General features: G+C 43.4%; 1 protein-coding gene across 7 annotated transcripts in view; it reads right to left on the minus strand.

Annotated features, from left to right (window-relative positions):
* COA1 (cytochrome c oxidase assembly factor 1) overlaps positions 1-22,578 on the minus strand; it is a 356,542-nt gene that overhangs the window by 120,408 nt on the left and 213,556 nt on the right. The gene's annotated exons all lie outside the window — the stretch shown is intronic.

Here is a 22,578-nt window from a genome sequence, read left to right on the forward strand (position 1 = left end):
TTCTATGCGAAGGGAAATGGGAAGGGAATGTGAAATGCACTTTGTATGCCAACTATTCAAGTGGTTCTCAGGTTTATAATGTTTTGCTTGAAGTCACGAATCAGGAATGCACAAAACCAAGATATCTTTTGTGAAGTCAGGTAAATAAAGATACTCAAAACGTCTCTCTGAGCTTGTCACTGCTCATCAAGAACTGTCAGTTTCTTGAAAATGACAATCCTCACATGCCTCAGTGACAGCCACTACATCATCTCTTTATCCTCCTACAATCCAGGGGTCGCTACAAGCTTTCCAACCCCACCTTACTCAGGTAGCTAGAAGAATAACATTTCCAATCTACCTGTCAGATGAAGCTCAGCTACATTTCTCAAAAAATTCAATCTGACATACACGAAGCCTTGGACCTATGAATATGCAAGTTTCAAATGTCCCATAAAGCGAAGAGGTTACAAATGACACAGACAGAGCTCCAACTGAACTGCCCTCACACATCTAAAATTCAGAGATCATAGTAGTTCATGCCACAGGATTAGAACAGCTCTTCACAAAGATTTTAACAAAATACAGTTCCACGCTTCAAATTAGTTATTGATTCACAGTCAGGACAAATATACATCAACTCACTGCAGTGAGGGCGAAATCATTAGCTCAACATGTTACATTTCAGTCACTCATTTGAAGGAGCAGCTGCACAAGGCATACAGTTAAAGGCAGGCTTGAAAGCATTCTTCAGTGTTGCATGTGATGCCCGAGGGCCTTGTTTTTGTCTCTTCAACAGAGCCTTAGTGTCCTCCAATAATAAAATCCATGTCATGAGTCTGCACAACAGTTGCTGCCTGAGGGTGCTTTATGACAAATGACTGAGAATAAATAGCCATAAAAATAAAGGAGTTCCCACAATTAGTAACGCATCATTCTATCCAGGGTTTATTCTAGACTTGGCTTTGGGGTAATTTAACGCCATTCATATCTCATGGAGTGATACAAGTTAAGAATGACGTGCGGCCTGGAATGCAAAATTGGAGGCGAGGAAGGATAGGATTTCAGAATGGTGGCTTCCCTGCCTGTGTCCTTGATGGGACACACATTTGCTGCAATTTCTTGAGTGAATTTCATAGCGTGACCTGCTTGGCAAGAATACAGCCCTTAGATATCACTTGGGTGGATTTCCTACAGAGATTAATTTTACTATTTTACACAGCAGCAAGGTCCCTTGTACTGGTTTGAAGTTTTACCCCAAGTCCCTTCTTGGCCTCCATTGAATTCTCCTCTCAATATTCCCATTGCAGCTGAGATGTCAACTTGATGGTCTTCAGAGTATGGGCCTTTTCAGCAGCACTCCTAGTACAAACTGGGAGTAGAGTCCCACAATGCAAGCTTTTGCTTTATCCCAAACTATACCATTTTGTGCGCTCCCATAAACAGAACAGTTCTGCAATTGAGAGTCATTCATCCAATTCTCGATCTTGGATAAGCTCTCGGTCAAACATCCAGTGTTTGCTCCTCTCCCTGCAAAATTAAATGCAAGGAAAACATCAAATGATCAGACAGAATTATGTAATGGATCCTCCTTAAGCCAAGCGTCCCGAAGCTCTAAAATGTTAATCATTTAAGGCAGATCAGCTCGTGTTAAAGGCATCAATAGTGCTTGCCTAGGCAGTTCTATCCTGGTACGAAAATTTAAGATTCCAGTCACAAGCAATCGTAGAGCGGCCACGTGATTTCCCTTAAAGGGGTTGTCATTCACAATTTGTCCATAAAAGCGAACAAGGGTGAAAGTATTAGCAGAAACCTCCTAAAACTGAAGAAACCAACACCCTATTATCATTGATCACCTGTTTTAATAGTGAGATTACAAGATCTTTTTGCCAAAATTGTGGGGCTATGTATAGTGAAATCTTGGGCGGTGATAGCTACTTCTTCCATCAAACAAAGTTACAGCACTTGACATTGGCAGTAGGGACTTCATGACTTTCAAGGTAAAGTTAACTCTGTCCAAGATTCCCTGGACAGGATTAAAAACTAGAAAGGATGGGTATATTTGTGAGAAAGTTAGGGACTCACATCAACCCTCCCAAGACTGCCAAAGTCAACATGTTTCTACCGATGTGTAATGTAAGGTTGATGTGAGTCCCTAACTTTCTCACAAATATACCCATCCTTTCTAGTTGTTAATCCTGTCCATGGGACTCTGGAATAAAATATTTAATAGGGTACCCATGAGGCAGTTTTAAGGTCACTTTCTACTGCACTTTTTTCTTATCACTCTTCCCAGTCAGGGTTGGTAGTACTTTGTACTCACCCATATATGTTGTGTTTGTTTGTGTTGTCTATGTTATCCCCTCCCCTACGCTCTATCCTGAGCGTGGCTACGCCAGGGTGTTTTGTAAGCAGACCCGATGATGAAGCATTTCACACACAAGCTTGTGTGTGAGTGAGGGCAGTTTTACTAACACTGTGTGTGCCCCCACATGCTTTGTTTAGGTCTTTTTCCTCTCTACCCCTTTTGTGTGTTAATGCTTTTTTGGGACTCAAAACGTAGAATGCTCTTCCTCCGATGCTAAGATTATGCGCCTCGTTTGAGAGGTTCCAAAAGCTTCTGCAAATCTGGCTATTTTAGGATCTATCTTTATGTTCCAGCTGTAATGATAGTATTGAAAAGTCCTAATGGGGCAGCCAAGCACTTCAAAACTCAGATTAACATAACATAACATGAAATGAACTGTTTACTCTTGTAGCATCTACATCTTCGGTTTAGAAAAGGAAAAGGAAAAGGAAAAGGAAAGGACTTAGAAGGCTTATAAGGTAGTAGCAGGACTGATGCAAGCAGTCAGAAGAATGAGGCAGCTGTTAAGCCAGAACACCCGGGCTAGACCCAGTGAAATATGCAGACATTTCTCCCAGTGTAATTTGCTGACACAGGACACATTGAGAAGCACCTGCAGGTTGTCTGCTTTCGGTTCCAAGCAGGGGGTTTCTTATTACAATTCCAGCTATGCCCAAAACAAAAGCCTAATTTAAAGGGTCATTAGCCCTCCTTTTATTTAAGAATGATCCTGGCTGTGAGTCACCTGGAACCTAATACCTAAATGCCAATGCAATGGAGGGGAAACAAAGGCACACAGAGGATCACTTTACAAGTCAAGTACTTAAGAGAAATATTTGACACAGGTTTTTGACTTTGTCCATCCCTAACGTATAAGCTCTGTATTGTAACTGTAACAAGGTAGGCATTATATGCTAAGAGTACATAGCTGAGAGCAACAAAAGCCGGGATTTAGCATGTAACCTAATGCTTCCAATTTGCAAGATGCACGTTGATGCTGGTTCATTGCACATGATGCTATATTAGAAGATTGCAATTTATAAACTGCAAATAACAAAAGGATCTGTGTCAAAAATAATAATCCACATATAATAAAAATCTGTGATCTGCATGACTCAGGTTTTCATGACTCGGTTTCTTGTGAATCACCCAATTTAAGGGGTTCCCTGAATAAATAGTTTCTAATTCCAGCACTGAATGTCACACATGAATGAGGTTTTCGTAGTGGTTTCATGGGAATTGGCCAAAAAGATCAGCACCTACAGGATAACAGACTAACAGTGCCATTCATTGCCCCCAAAGTTCTAACAGCACCATATGTAAATGGTATGACTTGGAAAGGGTCGCACTATTATTTGTGTTTCTGCCCATCTTTCAACATGTTTTTCATAAAAGGACAAAAGACACCAAGTCAGCAGCTCCTACGATCTGTGCTGTTGGTTTGCGCTTTTTTCATGCACTGACCTCAGAATATAGCAACATAGCAGGAGCACCTAAGAAAAGAGGTAGGCGAGCCAACAAATTAATAGGAAGAGCAGAGCCAAAGCTGATTAAAGCTGATTAAAGGGTTGGCTCTGGCTCTAAGAGCCTGTGCATGAGCTGAGCCTTGAAAATGGTTGGAATATAAATTATTCAACAAACATCATGTTAGAATATGATATGGTTGCTTTAAAAGTTCAAGAAAAAGTATTTCTTTAACATGCAGTTGGAGCTTCCTTTAGTACATCAGAATATTTGAAAAGTATTTATTAAAAAGTGACAGTTTTAAAACAAGACCTGAGAAACAGGCAATCGCATAACCGGAGCAGCTACCTGTACGGGGAACCTATTGCAGGCCTGTACCAGTACAATGAGTAAATACAGCCACGGTTGGTGCAAGTAAATGATGCGTTTGTCGGGAGAAAACAGAATAGTATTTAGTAGTTAGTTTAATTTTCGTTATTCTGTCGTCTCTCAACATCCCCCCGACCCATCACGCCCTACCCCACCGTCCAATCACGTTTACCTGCACCAACTGCCGCTGAATAAATGCTGTGTACAATACATTCATTCCTGCATCGTGCACCCGAATGCTGCTGCTACTGATTAATTTTTTTCAGTGTATGTAGCGCAAAATGGTCAAATTTGAGTGCTTTACATGAGCAACAGTTACTTTACACAAGGACACATTCATTTTTAGGTCTTGCAGACCTGCGTTGCAGCGCGCGATGCTTGCTCTGCGAGACGTCTTGTAATCGGGATAATCGGGATATTTCAAAAGTGGAGTTTAAGCCCGCCCATCTTTTTGATTGACTGGCGTCATCGCCTATGCTAAACGCTGGCTTCCGATTGAAAAGGGGGCTTCTTAGTCCCTCCTTGTTACCGCCCTGTCTCCTTTTGGGACGGCCCATCCGGACTGGATCGTTTGCTTGCGGCGATACACCCACGGATTTCATAAGTCGGTGAGCACACTATTTTGTTATTTGTAGGACCACGCTTGTTTATTTAATTGATTTGCCGCATGGGCTGCTTTCACAGCGCTTGTTTATTTATTTAATTAATTTTGAGCGCGGTCTGCTGACATTAGTGGCCGCGCTTGGTTTATTTGTTTAATCAATTTGGAGCGCGGTCCGCTGACTTTAGCGGCCACGCTTGGTTTATTTATTTAATTAATTTTTAATGCGGTCCGCTGAATTTAGCAGCCACGCTTGGTTTATTTATTTAATTAATTTGGAGCGCTGTCCGCTGACTTTAGTGGCCACGCTTGGCAGTGAATGGGTCGCTCTGTAACTAACAGCCGGGCGCAGAAGGCTTGCGGGCAGCGTGAAACTAACCCATTATTTATTTGCAGAGGCACCTGAAGGAAGGGTGTTCCGTCTCCATGACAGCATTGTTTTATAATTAGTACCCTGGTGTACATAATCACAGACGGCCGGCCCCAAGAAAGCTGGGAAGGGTTTTAGTGCAAACCCTAAATTAACCTCCGAAACGTGCACGCATGCAGTGTGCAGCAATGTCAGGGCTCGGGGAAACGCGTTTAGATGTGAACGGCCATTGTGTTGACGAGAATATGTCTGTCTGTCTGGCGTGTGGTTGCCCAACATACGTGCCAACATTTTAAAATTATGAAAACGGAGAATTTCAGTCTCCCCATTGACATACATTAAAGAAAAGCCATTTTAGGTGGGAGACCGTAGAAATTAAATTATTGGCGTAAGACTTGGGAATCTCCCGGCTGATTCAGGTCCGTTAGTATGCATGGGTGATTTACCAGATGTCCCTTTTCCAGCCCACGTGTCACGCGCTCCTGTTAGCCAGGAAGTGAAAGACGTGCAGTCATTTGGCAGGGCTAATGAGATGTTGTTACATAACCGCAGGTGTGTTATTCCACACACTGTCTACAAATTGCGCTGGATCCCATATATTTCTGTGGATTGAGCAGTTTCACGTCTTGCATCACGCTGGCATATCACCATTACTGCTGGGCCGAGGGTAAGATAAAGTTATCGTTTTTCTTTTGTTATATTTTGTAGGTGTTTTTCTCTTCATTCTATCTACTTTTCCCAATTGGTTTCCTAATCTAATCATACACTTTGATCTTGGCCACTGGAAATATGAGATTAAGCACATGCAGCGTTTTCCATAAAATTATGGATTTGCCACATCTGCCAAACAATGCATCATTAAATAAAAACATATTTGTTTCCAGCTCAAACATATCAAAAGTCGCTAAATATGTGGCTACACTTATTGGCACAATGTGGAAGACGCTTGGCAAGTGTTGGCTGGTTACCATTCTGTTACTTATTGATGAATTTGGGTGTTGAGCTGGCACTAATGAGGTGAAACGTTTTGCCCAGAGAGTGTGAGCATATGTTCAGATTACAAAATAATAATACCATTGCAAAATGTGCGGCATAATGCCCCATAATTTGCCTTTACTTGTGGCATAATTTAGTCAGCCCTGCTAAATAATTTGGCCGTTCATTGCCCCATAATTCCAGTGGCCCTGATTATATATGTATCTACTTACATGAACATCACCTATCTAAATACACTATGACGTTAACTGTCTGCCTTCCCAAAACCTATGGTGTCATGTGGTTTGGTTTTGCCTTTGAACTGTGTTAGGTTAGCATGAGCTTTTAGAGCTTTTCTGCAGCCTCTACACACGACACATTTTGTTATTAAAGCTTTTCAGCAAGTTGAATATTTTGCTTCACACGAGAATAATATGTTTGCTTATAATATCAGCCTTGCTTGGTAAGCTATGTCTGTACAGTGAGTGCCGAGGCCTTCAAGGTTATTTCAACACAGCGCTTGTTGTTCAGTTTGATCAGCGCACTAGCTAGACATAATACATATTCAGCTGTGGCCAACTTTGGGTTTTAGGCGCGATTAATAATGCACTGCACAGAGCACGAGTTACACACTTGATGAATATTCGCATGCAGAGAGTTGGTGGAGGAGATGATGTGATCCATCTTAAACCCAAAGAGACCTTCTGTAGATATAATATAATATACTAGCAATGGAGGGTAAACTGAGGTTCTATTTAGACCTTTTCCCTTTAGCATTTTAACATGCTTTCTTCCTTTGTATTTTATGGAATAGTAACTATGCTGTTAACCTTATTCCTTATAATATATTTGCTTGTATTAGCCAAAATACTGCGCTTGAGAACACTGCATTAGAAATAAACATTTCAAAATTGCACGTGTCCTCATTTACTCCTCGTTCTGGATTGGCATGTTAGTATAACGAAAGAGTGTTCATGTGTTCCACGTTACCTGAGGCGTTCTAAGTCCATGTTCTGGGTTGTCTAAACATTGGGGGTTTGTAAGAAACAATGAGACACTGATTGCTAGTCTGGTAGGGGATTTTGGATACTAAGGTGAGTTTTGGCACACCCTAATTCACTGAGGTTCCAAGTCTCTATGCACAGTTCTGTGTAGGAGCAGAATCCCTGCTAAAATGGGTGTACAGTGTATTGCTAGTGTAGCCAGGTGAGCGCACTAAGATTACTAAAACATTAACCCAGCATTCAGATTGGCCAGTTCATAGACCACTAAGATAGATTTGTGGGTTAATGTTACAGTCTTCTGCTTGCAACATCTAATCTCTGGTTGGAGTCTGAGTTGATTGGTGGGAAGAGGGTTGGAAAGGGATAAGGGGGCGCATAGCCTTGCATACTTTTCAAAGAATCATTGTACCTAGCTGTCACTATGTCATAAGAGGCACCTTTAGCTAGCTTTACAGACAATAGGAAGTTGCATGCTGGGATTTGTAGGCCAGTACTTACAATTGGAAAAAATATAACTTCAATAGCCAGACTGTAAAATAATGCAGAATGATATTGGCTAAAGAGCTATGGGCGACCTTACGGTAACATATTTGATAGGGGACCATTGCACATATATGGAAAAGTAAAATATGTTTTGAGTTAATTAAACGCTACATCTGTTTTTAGTTATGGTGGTAACCAAGGCCTTTTGATTGTACTAAAATTATGCATATCCTATTTTTATAAGGGCCACCCATTGGCCTGTTATTTTGTCATTCACATTTTATTCTACACGGTACAGTACACAACATGGATCACTTTTAACGTCACTGTGAAAGATCTGTTAAGTGCCAGGGACTACTATGATACAGTGTTCTTTTTAAGACCCAAAAATATTTTTGAAGGCCCAGGTGCTTCTCCAACAATAACGTTTTTCAAAATCTTGATAAAATAAACTAGCACTAATAAAGCCAAAAGGTTGCCTGACAACCCCCAACCTATTTGCTTAGCCAATGATTGTTTATAGTTCTTACTGATCTGGGGTGACACAGTTTAAGGCAAATACTGGTTTGTTATTGTTACTAAGCAGTAGAATAAAATGGCTAGCTAGGAATTGGAAGTTGTGAAATTGAGCATTTCAAGCCTCCGCTTACTAAGCCACCCTTTTAGTAGCCTGCTAGCTCCTCAGTATGTCTGTGCATGAATCGTCTTGAAAAAGTAAAGTGAACCTCTCTGTGGAACACTCTGGCCTTCATTGTTAGACTAGGGAAATACTGAAGTGTAATCCCACCCTTATCATACTGATACAGCGGGTTTAATTTCTCTCACTTGGGTATTGCCTTCCCATTTCACGTTATGCAGATTGGAATGGGGCATATGCTGTAAAAACTTATCTTTTCCACCATTTTGAGCTGTTGAAATCGGAATATTGATTTTTTTCCCCTGCTTAAATTTCCCCAGGTTACCCTTTTTAGGTTGAGACTGGACAGCGCATGTGCTGCTCTGCGAGGCATGCTGTATTGAGGTATGGAATAGAAGCTCTGCCCATTTCCCGCCCAGTTTTTCAATTAGCTCCTGTTACTGTGCTTTCAAAATCGTTGCTTTTCATTCGTGAATAGGATTAGTAGTCCCTCCTTGGTACTGCGCTGTCTGCATTTTTAACCTCCCATAAGGACTGGACTTTTTACTTGTGTTGTCACACAGTCTGCTTTATCTACTCTATGAGCACTATTTTCTTTAATGATCTTCCAGTATTCCACTCACCAGGTGCTTACCTACAAGGTAGCACGCCGCCCGCTTTTATGTTTGTAATAGTAATAGCTGCGGGTCCGTTTTAACTATAGTGGCCGCACTTATTTATTTATTTAATTTGCAGCGCAGTCCTCTTTAAGGATGGCGGACACACTTTTTTTATTAATTTAATTTTCCAGCTCGAGACCAATTGCTTTGAAAATGCTTGTTATTTTAGACCAAGGGGGATTAAGTTATTTGCACAGGGTAACAGCCTGGAAGTTGAGAATACACAGCTTGGCCACACTTTCCCAACGTTTTAATGGGGGTTAACACTGCCTCTCTTCCCCCTCAGTCTTACTGGGAGAGGAGGGAAATTTGAACGTATACAGTGAAGTTTCGGTTAGCTCCTTATAATCCAAGCCTTTTGAGTAAAGATGCTCTATAAATGATGACATTAAATTTGATTCAGATACACAAGCAAATTCCCGAATAACCCCTAACAGTTCTTTATACTCTCAAAATGATCACTTTTAATTTGCGAAAAATTAAGCGACTATGGGCAATATGTACCAAGCCTTTTTCCCGTTTGCAAACAAGCAGATTCCCAGAATCTGCCCGTTTGCGAATGGGAAAAAGCCTTTTTGGGATGTATCATCCCAAAAGGCCATTGCAATATAGACAATCACAAAATTTGCGATTCTCTATTTTGCAAATGCAATTAAGGAATTGCAAATTGCGATTCCTTAAATGCAATTCTGTAAGCACCAGAAATTTGCTATTTTGCTTTAAGTAATTGCAGATTACCACCAACCTCAATTTGGTGGTAATTTGCACATACATGCCCTTAGGGCATGTATGTGCGCAAAATGTGCTCACATGCATATTCCAGGGGTGCAACAGGGTGTCCTTTTGGCACCCTTACAACCTTGAAATTGCATTCTCAATTTGTGATTCTCTAATTGGTAATCACAAATTGAGAATGTCTTCCCATTCATTCCTATAGGCCTCCTAGCCCATAGGAATGAATTGGAAGGTATTCCATATTTGCGAATCTCAATTTGCGATTCGCAAATAAGGAATATGTAGGATTCGCAAAACAATTGTGAAAATCCTACATACATTGCATTTTGCGATTCGCAAAAAAACGCAATTTGAGAATCGCAAAACTCTTGTTTAATACATATGGCCCTATAACATTGCAACGCTGTTACAATCCTCTTTTACTTGTAAATTACAAATGCCCAATTTGGAAAAAGGTCTAAACTGTTCATGCTATTTATCACAGATTAAAAGTCAGCCTTGTGCTTATAGTGTATGAATAATTAAATTAAAACCAACATCTCTGCTTCAGGACCTTAATACAAAGAATGGTTCTTCAAGTCTGCCAGATATCAGAAGCGTGAGTCATTTCCTCAACTATTAAACAGAAATTGCTAATATAATTTGCAGCAAAAAATAAGTATTCTATGGGTTGGCACATTTGAATGCATGGGGCACTGGCTGGGTGCCTTTGTCAGATGACTAATTTAACAATTTATTACTGAGAGAACTTAAATGATTCATGCTCCCCGGCTAATAAACTTCCTGGGGATTAAGAGTATCCTGCCTCCTGTTTTAAATTAACCATACACGCGTGACAAGCAACTTTAGCTGAAGATTGACCATTTAGAAGATTCCACAAACGTCTCGGAAGAAAAGCTCTGGGTCTCATAAAACATTTCCTTACAGGCAAGCTCTTCGGGAAAGGATTTATAACTACATGGGAGTGCTGGTGAATAGGGGACCTCATAAAGGCTTGCTTTAAAGGGCTAGCATTTTGAGTACGAGTCCTGCCGGAAGCCGTACGTTTATGTATCACCCATTCCTGCACAAACAAATAAAAGCCTTCATGACTCTATAAAAAAATGCTTTGCAATTCGGAGGTTTACAGGCAGAGGCAATATTTGAAGGTACACTTCATGACTAATAAATCACCATGCATAACAGGATTTAATTAATTATTTAATCTGGCATTGCACAGTTAGTCATAAGGAGAACGCCTTGTAGTTCAAGGTGTTCTTTGTCAAGACTTGCATTCGGGTATAAAGGTTAGCATTGATCTTGAATCTTGTTATGGGGGATTTCTACACTAGACCCTATACTATGACAGGGAGACACTGAGCATACAAGATGCTTAAGCAAAGTATACCATACTACCATACTCTAAACAACACAAAAAAAAAATGTAACCTCACAATCAATTGAGCCACTTTCCTGGAGCAATTCTTTGTTCCATCAGGACTCAAAATTTTAAGGAGTGGTTTATGGTCCGTTTTAATGTGAAACACCACCCCACAAAAAAACTTGGAAATGGAGTTATGTTATGTTATGTTATGTTATGCGTTTTTATTAGGCGCACAGATGCTCCAGCCAAGGAGCGTCCTGGCCCCCGACAAGGCAGCTGCACAACACAACGAAACAATAAATCAGACAAATTTAAACTAAGGGAATAAAAAGGTTTTCACCGCACGGCGGAAGGAGAGCAGATCCCTCAGGGCACGGATCGCCGGGGGCAGGGAGTTCCAAAGCACCGCCGCCCGAACCTGAAGTGGCTCACAAAGCTGCCATTGCCTCACACTCGATCACCAAATTGTTCCTCTCGGCATGCATTAAGGAGCATGAGGCAAAGGCAACCGTTTCTCCCCCCTACCATGCATTTGGGATAAGCCAGCACCAATGCCCACTTTGCTAGTATCCACTGTAAGTATGGTACGTAAACCTGTTCTGAACGGGACTAAGACTCCTGCCTGATCTATATTTTCCTTGATCAAAGTGAAAGCACGCTGCTGCTTTTCACCCCAAGTGAACTTCCTACCCTCACGTAGCAATTCCCTCAGAGGTTCAGACTAATGTGCAAAATACTGTGCAAACTTGGAGTAATACTCCACCATACCCATGAAAGATCTTACCTGGTCCCTATCATCAGGCAAATCCACGTTCACTATGGCACTAACTAAATTCTGTTTAGGTTGTATACCTTCTCTTGTAATGTGGTACCCCGAATAGTCTACTTCTTGCACAGGAAACACACACTTTCCCTCTGCAATGTTAGCCCAGCCACTCTTAAACGTGATAATACTACCCCCAGTGTTCTGTTGTGCTCCTCCTGCCAAAAGTGTAAATGTCATCTTGTAAAAAGACCACTTTGTTGATCCCTTGTAAATTGTTTGTGATTATATGTTGAAAGCATTGGCTGCTGAACATAATTCAAATGGGAGCCTGTTGAATTGAAATGTCCCGCCAATGTTATGAAGGATGTGTATTGCTTTGAGTATGGATGAAGCTTTATTTGGTGTTAGGCACTTCGTAAATCAAGTTTCAGAAAGAATCTTCCCCAACCGCATTAACATGATTTCATTTATGTTAGGTAGTGGGAAGTTGGGAATTATCACATTTTCATTTAAACTTCTCAAATTCACACAGAACCGAAGAGACCCATCAGGTTTCTTGGTAATTACATTTAGGGCCAACAATTCTGCTGCCTCCGCTCTCTCTATGGTAAGTAAAGGGGGGTTCACCCAAATAAGTCACTGGGACCTGGGTACATATGTTGCTGAGAGAAAGGGGTCCCAGTAAACAACCACAGAATTAAATACAATTAACAAAAAGTCAATTAACAACAGTTTGCTACCATTGTTTTTATTTTCAATGTAGCTCGGCCATATTATTCAGGCAGTTGACATAACACTTATAATTATTAAGAAGTGCCCTGGTAAAGGGGGGAAGGGAAGTAGTGCAGTAAGTGTAGGAAGGGTAAGTGACATAAAAAAACAGAGCCAAAGGCTACGAACAGTCAAGGAGATTAAAGCTAGTTCACATTAGTAATGACAATAGGTTCCAAATTAATTTGTAACAACACATGCTTCATGCAGGTATTAAATATCGTTGTTCATGGAATGAAGCTGAGAATACACATAAAACAGTCGACGTTTCGACACCTATTGTGACCGCAGGAAGAAGTTGATCCCTTGCAATGGGGTCTTCATCAGGACGAGAAGAAGGGGGCACAACCTATTTTTTACAAATAAAATTTCATTAGGAACTAATCCAAAATTTGAAAATTTAACCAAATAGGCACATCAAAAAATAAAACTACAAGACATACCGTAGATGCTTGTTATTGTAGGCGGAGAGCGATAAACTCCCACAAAGCAAAAGACATGCAAAGACTAGATGGAAGATTCAAGTCTGCTCTCAAAATCACTGAAGAATGTTGGAAAGAACGTAGTTCTAGATGAAAACAAAATGTTGACATGAATATGATGGTACACAAGGGTAATACAATGAGTAAACTCAAATAATAAACGCATTGTAAGTACCAATCATCTGATGGTACGCAGAGATATTATAGTCCACAGGGGACCTCAATTATGAAGCCAATATAAGTGCTCAATCATGGGGTCATTTGAGTCAAACACCCCATAGTGGGATGTAACCCGATGTTATAAAGTGAGGCCAGGCCCAGTCAAATTGGTAAACAGAAGGTTCACAAAGTCAAGCATACCTGGTTGATTGAGTCGGTGTCTGGTACAAATAAAGATACCGGTCCAGATTAATCATGGAAGAACAAGCCGGTCTCTGTGAAAGAGGGGGGCACAAAGGTGAACTGTCGCTGATAATACTATGTCACACTGCTGGGTAATACAGAATGGTAGACAGTCATACTGCCCTACCAAAATCAAGCATACCTGGTTATAAACAGCGTATACTCCTGGTTAAACACCACGCATTCTCCTATGAACTGTAATCACAGTGATCATACTATGTACAAAATGCATCCGCAATTGAAAAAACTGTGGAGAAAAAGCCACAGAATTGAAACACTACTACCTGTACCGTACTAAATGACAAGAACAATTAAAAAACATCAATTGAATAAGAGTCACAGTGGTAGACTAACATAATTCTTACTCCAAATCCAGCATACCTGGTTGGACAGCTTCGTAATTACTATGGAAGTTATTACAATAATTATGCTTTCTGGCGGGAAAATCAGCAAGTCTGTAGAAAAGCAACAAAAGGGGAAAGTTCACACTGATTGTCAGGTATTCATGAAGGAGATATGCAGTCATATTCACTATGCCAAGTGAATTATACCTTATAAACCATGACGTGATGTCATCTCAATAATAACCTCAATGAACTAAGTGGGTCAGCAGATGAATATCTAAAACGAGAGAGACACAAATTAATGTGTAACTACTCATGCAATGTTAGTTAGTTAGGGACATAAATCTAGGAACGAACTGAAGAACGTACCGGTCACTGTATCAGAAGGAGAATTCAGTGAACTAAATCAGGCCATATGGATTTCAGGCGGCATCTATTGAAACGTGAACAGAAATCACTTTTATGAACCAACATTTATATATATACCAACTCAGTTTCACCGCGATCAAGATAAACACTGTACCAGGTACCTGTGTCAAAAAGGAATGAATCCCGATGTCCACAAAAATCGGTAAACCAATTCAGACCCTGCACGAGTGCCGGCAGCATCTAACATAACAGAAACGAGGGTCACTGTTATAATTCAGCATTACCGGCATGGAACAGCCGCGCTCAAGATAAAAGGATGACAAGTTACCTATTTCAGACGGAATGAATCACCGAGTCGGCAGCCGTCGCGTAACAGGATCGGCTCTGAAGCAGTGACCTATAGTTGCGATCACATGATGTGATTGTCATAGAAATTGAAAACGGAGCCGGCCGGCGTCGTAACTGGTCTCGTGCAAAGCTCAGCGGCCATGTCAGAATGGCTAATTCTTAATAAAAATCGGAACTGCAGTCAAGCAACAACTTAATGTAAATTAATTAGCTGTGCGGCAGACTGACCAATGCCTATTGTATACCCTGAATTAAGTATATATTTTTACACAAATCAAAACTAAACAACCACTTTTAAAATTTGTGCACTCATGATCAATACAAAATTTGTACAGTTTGTGGAAAATAGAAAAATTGGTGTACATAAGCGACGTTCATTTCCCTTTTCCACTCCTCTCCCTGTAGGCACCACGTATACCCTGAAATATTGACCGCATCATTCTGCCAATGAAAGCCTGTGCCCATATGTACATGACAGCCTTTCTAGGCACCATGGCCTTTTGCCTATTGGAATCCCCGGCTTCCCTCCTGCGCGTATCTTAAACCCTCTCCCACATGCATAGACCATGAAACCCAGCACTCTGCGCGACCCTGCTATGAAAGGCAACCCTCCTGCTTGACCCATGCCCCCCCCCATTTTCCTCTTGAAGAAGCACCCTTCGCCTCAGCTGACATAACCCCCCAGCTGTATCTGACTGCCCCCGTTCTCTCATGTACGGGTCATAAGACCTCTCTCTCTCTCTGTGCGACTCTGTCCTTGCGCGCACCCTGACCCCCTCCTTCTCCCTCACATGGACAAGTCATAAACCTTCCTCCTCTGCAAGACCCTGTCCTTGGGAGTCACGGCCGCGCCTGACCAACATCTCCTTTTCTTTCATGAATAACCCCTCTGTTAGTAAACCCTCCCTCCGCGATGGACTGTCCGCACATGTCCGAGGCCATCGCCTAAGCCGGGAGATACTGTTTACTTCCCTTTATTGTATGAAGTCATTCCTCTTCAAAGGACCCACTATTGATCCTGGCTTCCCCACCCCCTGGGCTGCGATCAGGCGCACACATCCTAATAATCAGCGGAACATTCAGCTGCGTCATTGCCCCCTCTCTTATCTACAGTTCAAGGGTCTCTATTGATAACATATGTGGGGTAGGATTGACACGAGGATTATAGGGATGTCTTTTCTTTGTGTCACAATGTCCTGATTGTAATGCCAAGTGTTTTGTAAGGTATAAAAGACGGAGTCTCAGCTCACTTGTTAGAGCACCTCCCGATGACACCTTGTTTCGTGTCTGAAATGACTGGCTCTCCTCATGAGAAATAAACTCTGTTCTTATGATTCCTGCTCCCAGCGCCCGTCTCTTTATTTTGGTAACTATTCAGAATGGGAACTAATAGGCGACTTGCGCCAGCCATCCGGGCATTGATACTAGTATGTCGCTCTCTTTTTCTACAAGTTAGCACTTGGAATTATAGAAATTCACATATAATGTACATTTTAGATAGAAGGAAACTAAATTATGGCGTACCTGTCACATGACGGTAAAGGCCATTGGTGTATATCACCTGGGTCTATATAACAAAGTAATCTAACCTGGAAGCCAAGCAAATTATGGATATAGAGTGTGGGCGTACCTGTCGCAAGATGGTAAAAGCCCAACCAACCAAGGCAAGTGGTAAATACAACGTATACAGTAACATGAATCAGGTAACAAGAGAAATCCATTGTTATAATATCCTGTAAAGAGAACAGAAAACAAAGTATGGCGTACCTATCACATGATGGTAAAGGCCAATTAAGTGTCGAACATAATTGTTGTGGGGAATTGTATTGTCATCAAAGTCTGACAGTCTTACATGGTTAATATGGGCACAGTAGATAGAAACCGAAACCAGTAGTTGACAGTTAGAGTCAATCTGCCTATAACAAGCCATGCGTAGGAGAAGAGTCCTATTTTGTAGTACCTTACAGAGGGGGAAACTCTTTCATCTGAGCAGGGCTAACTGAGTAAAAGAACTGTCTTGTTCGTTGAGGCCATTGCTGATGGAATTGAAACGGAACATCCAGTTCAGCTCTCTAACATTTAGGATCTCTGAAATGTTACCGCCTCTAGGGCCAAGTGTCACCTGTTCTAGGATAAGCCATTTGAGGCTTTCAGGGGAATGAGATGCAGATATGAAATGTTGTACCAAAGGTGCTCCCTGAACTTCACACCGAATCCTGCTCATGTGTTGCAGAACTCGGACTTTAGCTTTTTGTTGAGTCTGACCGATATATATCAAGCCACATGGGCATGGAATAGCATATATGATGTTGGCAGAGTTACAATTCGTATGTGATAACATGGATGTCTTTACGTTACGATATTCAAAATCTTTAGTCTGGATGGTGCTGTCGCAGGCCTTACAATGTCCACAACGATAGTGACCCACAATAGGTGGTAGGTTCCACATGGAGGTCAAAGTAGGGTCTTTGGGACTCTGTAGGAAAGAGCGAACCACCGAATCACGAACACTTTTGCCCTTTTTAAATGCATGTAGTGGGAGTTCTGTCTGATGTATATCATCGGCTACCAGTGACCAATGCTGATTAATGATTCGTTTCATGACATTACTCTTTGTGGAAAAGGTAGTCACACATACAATGCGGTCATTGAGAGTATCTGGTTTAGTACTGGGGACAAGTAAGTCCTCTCTAGGATTAAACCAAGCGCGTTTCCTTGCCTGACGGACCAATCTTTTCGGATATCCCCGTTCTGCGAGTCGGATTGATAAGTCTTCCGATTCAGCCATATAATGTTCTTTCAGCGAGCAATTCCTTCGGATCCGAAGAAATTGCCCGAATGGTAGGTTATCACGAAGAGCCCGGGGATGATGGCTGGTATACTGCAACAATGAGTTGCGTTCAGTGGATTTACGATATAAAGTCGTTTTGAGTAAACCACCATCATCAAAGATGGTGATGTCCAGGAAGTCTATTTTATGATGGTCAGAGTGTAGGGTGAATTGAAGATGGGGAGACTGTTCGTTCAACCAGGTATGGAAAGATGTTAATACGTCAGATGGACCATTCCATAGACAGAGAATATCGTCGATATATCTCATCCAGAGACCCAAATGGTCTCTGAATGGATTGAGATGGTTGAGGACGACATTTTCTTCAAACGTTGCCATGTAAATAATGGCCACATCCGGGGCAAATGGAGCCCCCATAGCGACCCCCTTCGTCTGTAGAAAGAATTGATCCTTAAAAATAAAAAAGTTTTTTGTCATGGCAATTCGTAATAGGGCAATGATAAACTCAGTGGGAACTGCCATAGGAGCAGTGCGCTGATTTAAAGCACGGGTCAGCACAGCCAATGCTTCTAACTGTGGAATAGATGTATACAGTGAGACCACATCACAAGTTACTAAAATCTGTTTATCAGCATCAAAGGGAAGATTCTCTACAAAGCTTATGGTGTGCATGGTGTCCCTTAGATAGGTGTTCGTGGCTTCGGCGATGGGTTTAAGAAAATGATCAACATATCTGCCCAGCGGCTCCAGTATGGATCCACACCCCGAGACAATAGGTCTCCGCTCTCTCTATGACCTTATCATCTAGTAGTTGTTTGATTATGTCCTTGACTTTTGCTCTGGCTGCCATTGGGACCCTTCTCGCTACATGTTTGACTGGGACAGCATTTTTAATTTTATCTCAAGCTGAAACCCAGTAGCCTCCCCAACTTACCTTTGAAAACCTGTGTATTTTGTATTAGTATATCCTGTACATTACTCTCCTCAATAATCATAACTTGTTTTTACACTCTCAGATCCAACCTGATGAGTAAGTCATACTGATGCGTCCAACCTTGGATTGGAGGACCTTCCGGACAATATAAACTTTGCCAGTTGTCTGCCTACCTGCAAATGTTATGGAAGCCTTCAGATAGCCCAAGACACCAATGTTTGCCCCTTGGTAACTCTTTCCACACTGTAGGGTTTGTCTTTGGGTTTACAGTGTCCTCCATTAAGAACAACATTTTCCCGTTCATGTCAAAATCTGCCTTGGGTCGAATCCTTTTTTTTCCCATGTGTTCCAAAGAATCTTCCTCCTTTATTATGAGCACTCTGTGTTCTGTAGCCTCTTCTTCAATTATGTAGCCTCTTCTTCAATTATGGCTACTTTCTTAGTATTTGCCTTACACATGCGTGTGTAGTGCCCCTCCTTCACACACTCAAAACACACAAGAAGATGGACAGAATGTTGCACAATGGCAAAACATTCACCCCCAGTCACAGATCTGAGTTTATTCCATCTTTATTTTGCTCACCAAGCCACCCCAGTTCCTTCCCACACTTATGGCACTCCTCCAGTTGTGCGAAGCAATTTTTTGAGTCAGGCAGGTGAAAAGTGCTTCCACACCTGTGACACATCGGTTTGGAACTCTTCCCAAAAGTAAACACATCCTTACTCGCCCTAGGTTTAGTGGTGCTGGCCCCAACTGTAGTTGCCTTGTTTATTGCAACATTAACATACTCAAGGTCACCCTGCATGGTTGCTACTTCAGACCCCTTCTTCTGTTGGAGATTTTTCATCTGTCTTATGCACTTCTCCACCACTTTTGCTATGACTATGGCTTCTTTCAAAGTAGAATTGCTTGCAGCCTACAATCTTTCTTGAGCTTTCTTGCGGCTGCATTGTACTATTAACAGGTCCCTATCATTCCGTCAGGCATGTGTCCAAACTGACACTTTACAGAATGTTCATGTAATCTGGAAAACAAACTCATCTACTGTTTCCGTAGTGCAATGTGGTTGAGTGTGAAACATATGCCTGTGCATAGCAATAGTCTCTTGTTTTCCAAATCTAGTGTGTAGCTTCAAGGCAGCATCCTTATACACATCTTCCATATCTTCCTCTGTGGCCGGGAGATATTTGAATGTGTGTTTCTTCTCTTTACAAAGTGCCCCTAGGAACAATGCTTTTTTTCTCAGAGCTGGGAATCTGGTGCCATCCAACGCCAGCAAATCATTCTCAAAGCAGTCAATCCAATCAACCCATTCTATGGGTGGATACCCCCCTGAAATTAGGAAAGGTGGTGGGGCTGTAATTGTATAAGATACATTCGTCTTAACCGCAAAAGTTGTGTAGGTTAGAAGCAATCAGCCCCCTTCTTGGAATAGAATAATGAAAATATCTGTTCTTGCGAGAGGAAAATGGGTATTCACGCCAGGCTGACGTTTAATAGCGGTTTCAACAAGGTTATGAAAGTTTAATAATATGTACTCTTCCACCCGACACCTCTTCCAAGCAGCAGGTGTCAGTGTCCCTAAAGCAAATGTTATCTTGTACAAAAGTTTAGGTAAGTATTTCTTTCATGTTAGTCCTTTGGTAGTAGCCCAAAAACGCCCAAATAATTACACCACAGAAGTATTATGATGCTGCTTCCAACCCAGAGTCATTAAACACAGTGTGTGCTGCAAAGGTTTAACACATTGCTGCCTGAGGTAAGCACTCATCTGCAGAACCTAAAAAGTCACGCCGAAGTTGAACCTTTGCTTTTATTTTTATCTGCTTATAAACATGCTCTGCCGCTGAATTGCTGCATATGCGCCTGCTCAGAATGCGTGAGGAATGTTTCTAGGATGTTTAAAATAAAACTGATGCGACACAGCTCCAGCACACCTCCAGATACATACACGGCTTGCTGGGGAGTACGCTCGCACGTTGGACATGCAAAGACTTTAATGTGTACAAGTAGCAGGAAGGGGGGAGTGGGGGGGGGGGGGGGGGCGGCCGACCGAAGGGGGTTGGCCGACCGAAGGGAGGCCCCCCCCCCGCCCGCCGGCTGTTTGGGAGGGGTGGGGGTGGGGAGGGGGGGTTGAGCACTAGCGGGCATTTTGTTTTGGGCTTCTTTTTATGTAGCCCAAGGTATAAATGCGTTGGGCTACTGCTCCCAGCCACCATTTTGTCTTTGGTGGCCTGGTGGCTGGGAGCATTAGTTAGATACATTTTTTGAATGATTTTTAGTCAAGTTTTCACATCGTTAATTTAAGGTTTCTCTTTAATTAGCGTGTGTGCGTTTATCTGGTTGAGGATTATGGAGGCGGAGGCCGGCCGCCTCGATTTGGTGCTGGGAGAAGCGGCCGGGCCGCCGTGGCAGGCCTCGGCGGGGGTAGCGGCAGCGGTGGCGGCCTCAACTTTGCCGAAGAAGCCCCGCATGGCATCGGCGGGTGAAAGGGGCCGCCTGCGTTCGCGGAAGTCGGCCCCGCTTCAGCGTGTGCAACAACAAGGTCCAGGCAGCGTGGTGGAGGTGAGCGTTGGGGAGCGGGAAGGCCGGAGGGTTGCGGGCGGGGGAAGCGCTGCTGCATTTGTAGCGTTGGAGCCGGCTGCTACTTTTCTTAAGGAGCAGCGGTCCCTGTCGGCCCCTGTGCGGGGGCTAAGAGCGGAGGGATAAGAGGTGGAAAGAGGTACTCCGCGTCTCTGTCCGCGGCTCGAGGTGCGGCGGCAGAAGCGAAGGAGGAGCGGGAAAAGGGGGTTTTGATGTCCGTTAGTTCTCCCCTTCAGGCAGTTTGTGGGCAGGGGGGAACAACAGCGGCAGGTAGTGAATCCTGCCGGTGTGAATGAGATGGCAGTTGTGAGCAGTGTTTTGGGGGGGGGGCCCAAGGCCAGGGGTCCCCCCTCAGTTGTTGAGGGAGCGTTTAGAGAGGGGAGTGGGCCACTGAGGCAAGGGCTCCAGCGGTTTTACTGAACATGAGGCCTGAGCAAAGGGAAAGAGATGCGGGCATGGTGCAAGGTTGGGAAGGTATGGGGGGAGGGATGCAACTAGCCCTCTTCTTTTTCCCCCGTCTCTGGCTCGAGGGAAGGCTTTTTCAGTGGGGGGCAGTTCACCGGGGAAAGGGGAATGGGCACAAGTGGGGGGGTGGGGGTGGGGTTGCAGCCCTTGGGGATGGGTCACGATCAGGTTTCTGGATTGGATCAGGGTGATGTGGGGGTAGATGACCTGTCGGATGAGGACCTGGACCCGGCGGCGGGGGTCAAGTGTTGGAGGGTTTAGATGTATTCCCGTCTTGGGCGGAGGGAGTGCGAGGCTTGGGCGAGGGTGGGCAAAGTGAACCGGTTACCCTCCCTCGGAGCATGCGCACGCTGAGGGGTGAGGCGAAGGTAAAGGGGTTAGCAGGGGCTAGGTTTGAATCCTCTGGGTTTGTTGAGGGGGTGGGGAGGAGTTTTCAGTTGGCAACGGTTTCTGTTCTAACGGCACAGACGATGTTGGAATGGAGCGAGGGTGAACTGAAGGGGGACACCTCACCTTCAGTTTGCTCCCTGGTAAGTAAAGTTAGGTCGCTGGCTGGGACGCAAATGGGGCACTTGTTGGAGTGGGCAGGAGAGTAGGTCAGCTAGTTTATGGCGAGGTCCCAGGACACAGTCCAACATTTTTCTTCACAGGGTAGGGAACGTTGCGGGATATCAGACTCGGTAGGGCGAGGTGCGGCCCAACTGCGCCGAGGAGAAGGGAGGGTGGAGCCTTGCGCAGCACATTCCGTACCAGCAGGGAATCCCGGCGCGGCTAGCGCACGAAGGTCCAGCGCGACCTCGCTGGCCCCAACAACCAGCAGGACCCGTTGGTCAGCTGGACCCCTGGATAGAAACCTCCAAGAAAGTTAACGCAGGGGGGGAGTATCGGTGAGTACAGTCGGTCCCCCCACCAGGAGCATTTTCAGAGCCCGCTAGGGCGAGTGTAAGCAATGTGGGGCCGGGTAAGGCCCGTAGTGTTGGTTTTGTGTCGGATCCTCCACAGATAAAGGAAGCAATGGTGTTGGACTATGATGATGATAGCCCAGAGAAAGGGGAGTTGAGAGACAATTAGGAGGGGGGGCGCTTCTCATATGTCTTCTAGTGTTTTACAGATATTTCAGGCGGTGCAGTGCAAAAAACCGATGGATTTGGGCCCAGATCTTTGGACTGGGGTGAGTGTGTGACATTGATCCACATTCGGTCCATCACCTGTTGTGTTTGCATATTCCGCCCTAAGTGCGCTGGGGATGCCCAGACGTGGGTCCCAGGCACTCCACACCACTGGAGTCAAGCTAGCCGGGCTGATGAGAGGTGTTACCTCGAAACCGGTCCGGTCC

The sequence above is a fragment of the Lissotriton vulgaris genome, chromosome 4_1 (assembly GCF_964263255.1).
Source record: "Lissotriton vulgaris chromosome 4_1, aLisVul1.2, whole genome shotgun sequence".
NCBI classification, from domain to species: Eukaryota; Metazoa; Chordata; class Amphibia; order Caudata; family Salamandridae; genus Lissotriton; species Lissotriton vulgaris.